Below are 5,680 nucleotides of genomic sequence, written 5' to 3'. Positions count from 1 at the left end.
CACAGATAACTGCATGGCTCACTCCCAACCTATTTCAAGTCTAGGTTTAGTCCTATACTTGCCACATGGAAGATTGCCACATGGAAGACTGCCACATGGAAGACTGATCATATTTACAGTCTATTTTTTCAACTCTCCCTGTATTAAAACCACATATGACTTTGCAGTTCCTTTTTTTTCTTTTTTGAGTCAGAGTCTCACTGTCACTCAGGCTGGAGTGGAGTGGCAGGTTCATGTTCTCCGCAGCCTTGACCTGCTGGACTCAAGCAATCCTTCCACCTCAGCCTTCCAAGTAGCTAGAACCACAGGCATGTGGCACCATGGCCAGCTCATTTTTTGATTTATTGTAGAGAAATGGTCTCACCAAGTTGCCCAGTCTGATCTCGAACCCCTGAGCTCAGGCAATCCTCTTGTCTCTGCCTCCCAAAGTGCTGGGAGGACAAGCGTAAGCCACCACAGACAGCTAGTTCTTTTGGGCTGACACCGTAACTTGATCTGGCCAACAAAATACAACAGAAGTAACAGTGTGCCAGTTCCAAACCTAGGCAGGCCTTATGTATTTCTCCTCACTTGATTTTGCAGCTCTGCCACAGTCATGAAAGTGCCTGGGCTAGCATACTAGAGAAATGAGAAGCACGTGAAGCAGGAATTTTCAAGTAACCCCAGTCATCCCCAGATACAGCTAGTCTGGATGTGCTGAAAGCCAGCTAGATTTCAGAAATGTGAACGAACACAGTCAAGGCTGGCAAAGCTGCCTACCTGACTATGCACAACATGTAAAAGCATCTGTTATTGTATGCCACTGAGGTTTTATTGACACAACATTACTGTGTCAATAGAGAACTGATACATTACACTCTCTTTCTTACTCTGCTTTGTTATTCTCCTTAGCACTTAACATCTGACCTACTACATAAATATTTACTTTTTATTAGGTTATTATGACACTTGCCAATAGAAAGTAAGCTCCACAGGAGTTGTATTATTCAGGGTCTATGATAATGCCTGGCACATGGTAGGCATTCAATAAATATTGACTGAATGAATAAAAATGAGCATGGAAATTTTAAAACCATTATAGAACCATCTGAATCTATGTATCTTTATTAGAGTTGTTTCTCATCTATGGAAGTTATTAAACTTAGAGCCAGTTTTTGAGTCACTATTTCACAAAGTGTTAAAATCAAGATTTTTACAGAATGAGTTTACCAAGCAAACACACGTTTTGTACCATTAATAGATAAATGTCTTATATTTAGAAACAGTACTTGCATAAACTTTAACTCATCCTTTTCTAATTTGGAGTATATATTTTATAATAGCAAATTTCAGTAAACTAGTACAAGTATATAATTAATAAATTAATTATATTTATTATATAATAAATTAATGAATACATATAGAGAAGACGCACACTCAAAAATTTTTACTGAGAAAAACATGTGACCAAAATTTGCTTGGAGATTACTGACTTGGAGAGTACAGTGAAAACTCCCAAGTATAAAAAAAAAATAAGGGCTTTTACAATCTGTTCCCAATCTCCCTTGCCCGTAATAAATTTGTCATCTTTTACATATACCCTAAACAAGGACAAACTATGATCCACTGGTGGCCTGTTTTATAAATAAAGCTTTATATGAATGCAGGCACATTCACTTGTTTATGTTTTATCTATGGCTGCAATACAACAGCAGTGTTGGGTAGTTGCAGAGACCATACGGCCTACAAAGCCTAAAATATTCACTACGCAAACCTTTAAGAAAAAGCTTGCAAGCCAGGCTCAGTGGCTCAGCCTGTAATCCCGCGCTTTGGGAGGCTGAGGTGAGTGGATTGCCTGAGCCCGCGGGTTCGAGACCCGCCTGAGCAACTTGGCGAGACCTCATCTCTACAATACATCAAAAAAATCAGCCGGGCGTGGTAGCACGTGCCTGTAATTCCAGCGATTTGGAAGGATGAGGCGGAAGGATCGCTGGAGCCCAGCATGTCGAGGTTGCAGTGGCCGGGAGAGACCACTGCACTCCAGTCTGAGCGACAGAGTGAGACTCCAACTCAAAAAAAAAAAATAAAAAAGAAAGAAAGAAAGAAAAAGCTTGCAGACACCTGCAGGTCCTTACCCTTTTGCAGTCTGCAAATTCAGAATTATTTTCAAAAATTACTAAAATATTATTTGCCTTTCTCATTGTGTTGACACTTGCACTATTAGTGCAAAAGCATTGGTGTGTAAAATTGCTGGCAACTTAGCACAAATCAAGATAGGGACAGCAAACCATAACTAGCAGTCACTGTATTCTTCATTCTCATGTACTCACAAGAAAAAAAGGCCAGTTTTTACTAAAAATATCTTTAATTAAGCAATAAGAATTACAAATTTTATTAACTCTCTTAATGTTGAGTACATAACCTTTTTAATATCCTGTGTGACAAAAATGGGAATTACACATAAAGCACTTCCTAAAAACCAAAGGACGATGGCTCTTTCTAGAAAAAAGTCTCAAGCAATTATTTTAAGTTGCAAGTCAAATTAGTCACTTTTTTCCATGGAATACCATTTTAGGGACAAATTATGATTATCCTGACTTGATATCTGGCAGGCGTTTTCTCAAAAATAAACAATGTAAACTTAACACTTCAAGGAAAACAACTTTATTAAAGCTTCCAAGTAAAAATCAGAATGTTGGAAAAAACTTGAATTCACACCTATGAACAGTTTGCCAGTGTAATACATAAAGCCTTTCTGATGAGACTGGTGATAATATTAATGTACATGACTATTTGATATTGTAAATGAAATATATCAACATTTGGAAATTCTAGAAAATTCAGTGAACAAGTATTTCCCCAAAAACTAATATATAAAATTGCAAAACCATGCAGATTAAAAAAAAAATCCATCCAAAATGCAAGACCAATGCTTTGGGGTAACAGTAAGAAAGGTCACTTGATATTTATTTTAGAGTTCGTATTGCAACTAATCTTTAAGAAACTATCACCTGTTGAGTTTTGATATAGTATCAAAGAATACACATAGGCTAATAATATACCCCTGCTTTTTCAACTAATTATCTGTGAAACTATATTTTCTTCATATACATCAATCAATAGAAGATATGGCAACAGACCGAAGCAAATGAGAATTCAGCTGTTAGTAAGCCAGACATTAAAAGACATTTGCAAAACAATGCCACATTTTTCACCAAATTTTTGTTTTTAGAAAAGTTCTTTGCAAAATATTATTTTCATATGGAATAGGTTAATTGTTGCTATTAAATGCCTTAGTAAATATTTCTAAATTTTTTCTGTTTCAATTTATTTCCTATGCTATCTTGGTTAGTTTCTTTTAATTCTAAGACAAAAAATGGACAGAATAGTATAGAAGAATCATTAGCTTTAGCTTGTGTAGGTCGGTCTACTGCCCACAACAGGCAACTATGCTAGCTGTTTACGAGGAAGTAAAGGAAATGTTAGTGTGGTTTTGTTTTTGGTAAAATAATTTCCAAGATTCCTTTAGTTCAGAGATACTATTAATTCGAAACTCAGGGGTTCATAGAAACTCTCTCTAACCCACCTCTTCTGCCAGTACTTCTATTAGTGATCAACAGAAAAAATTTAAAAGCTTGGAGAGAAAAGAAAAGAAACTAACTTCAAAAGCATGAGCTACTGAGCCCGCGGGTTCAAGACCCATGTGGGCAACTTGGCGAGACCTCATCTCTACAATAAATCAAAAAATCAGCTGGGTGTGGTAGTGCATGCCTGTAATTCCAGCTACTTGGAAGGCTGAGGAGGCAGGATCTCCAGAGCACAGCAGGTCGAGGCTTCGGTGGCCGGGAGCGGCCACTGCAATCCAGTCTGGGTGATAGAGTGAGATTCCAACTCAAAAAAAAAAAAAAAGCGTGAGCTAGAAGAGTATATCTAACATTCTGAACTTAATCACTCTCTAACGGGCAGGGGGTACAAATCATGGTTCTGGAATAAACACTTTCTGTTACTTTAAGCTAAGTCAATACTTGAATGTAACAGTGTAGGAAAAGCTTTTTTTTAAACATCCTATGCAGATCAAACAGTATTCACTGTATTCAAGCACATAATCTTTCCCCAAATATTAAACACAACTTTTTATACATTGCTTGTATTTTCCATAAAAAGCCAGAGCATGGAGCTGAGTTCCTTAGGGTTTTGGTTCTACCACATATTTATTCTCCCTTACTTTTAATTATGAGATAACAAGAGTATTTCATTTTCAGTCTTTGTAAGGACTGTTTGATACAATTAAAGCAGTATTCAGCATAGCACCTGCTACATAAGTGGTCAACAAGTATTACCCTAATATTTCCAAAACCACTTATCATAACTTTATTTGCATAAATGCATCTGTCTCTCCCCTCCCAAACTCCTACTAGTCATTGACTCATGGGTGCAAGGCTTTACCTATTTAGTTGAGAATATCTGGCATATAACAGGCACTTAATAAATACTTGAGACAGAATGATAGCCAATTCTGCTTAGAATTTTTAAAAAATATTGACTGCCCTTGAAATACTAAATATTGATGGTAACTTTGAATGTTACCTGACACATATAAAGGTATAAGAATGCCCCATTTCATGTTACAGATGAAGTCTCTAAAAATACTGTTTATAAATTGCAGATGGGATTCTCTAAAAATACTGTTTATAAATTGTATCAAATACATTAAAGGGACTTCAGAGAAAAGGGAGGGGAAAATTAGATAATGTCTTATACTTTCTGGAAAAAAATTTGGAAAAGTTAAAGAGAAAAGGAGAAAAAGGTTAAGTATATAAAACACCTACAGACTATGTGCTTAATAAATGTGAGTTTTCTTTTCTTTTTCTCTATTCTTCTTCTCAGCAAGTTCCTATGTTGAGTCATAATCTGCTTTCCTCTTTTAACCCTTGATCCTATTCTGCCCTCTGAAGCTAATAATAAATTTTCTCCACAAGAAAAAAGTTCCTAAGTTCTAGGAAAGAGTACAAGAAAGCATGGGTTTGTAGATCAAGCCCAAACCTTACCTCTCAGCATGAATTTTCTCATTTGTAAAATAAAATCAAAAGCACTTAACCTTCTTAGGGTTCGTTGCTGATAAAATTTAGAATGTCAGATTTCAAACTTTATTATAGGATAAAAATTTGTTTTAAATTAAAGGAATTAAATTACACCAATAAAAAAAGAATGAAATCACGTCCTTTGCAGCAACATAGATAGAGCTAAACGATATTATCCTAAGTGAACTAACTCAGAAACAGCAAACCAAATACTGTGTGATTTCAATTATAAGTGGGAGCTTATAATAAGTACACATCAACATAAAGATGGAAATAATATAGACACTGGGGACTCCAAAAGGAGGGAGGATGGAAGGGGAATGAGGTTTGAAAACTTACCTATCAGGTACAATGTTCACTATTTGGGTAACATCAGAAGCCCAATCTCCACCAGCACACAATATACCCATATAACTAAAGTGCACTTGTACCTTTGAATCTAAAATAAATTTTTTAAAAAAGAATTAAATTATATCGATACAGTATGGAATAACCTGATATATAACCTCAGGGTTGTTTTTATTTTTTAAAGACCTAGGGATATTATGACAATAAACTTATTATGAGCCAAAAGCAAAAAATTTTTTTTTCTTTTCATAATGTTAGATTTTTATTGATGT

The sequence above is a fragment of the Carlito syrichta genome, unplaced genomic scaffold (assembly GCF_000164805.1).
Source record: "Carlito syrichta isolate Samal-C Ts95f unplaced genomic scaffold, Tarsius_syrichta-2.0.1 Scaffold308833, whole genome shotgun sequence".
Classification (NCBI taxonomy): Eukaryota; Metazoa; Chordata; class Mammalia; order Primates; family Tarsiidae; genus Carlito; species Carlito syrichta.
The sequence above is the reverse complement of the archived record's forward strand: the minus strand, read 5'-3'. Positions refer to the sequence as shown.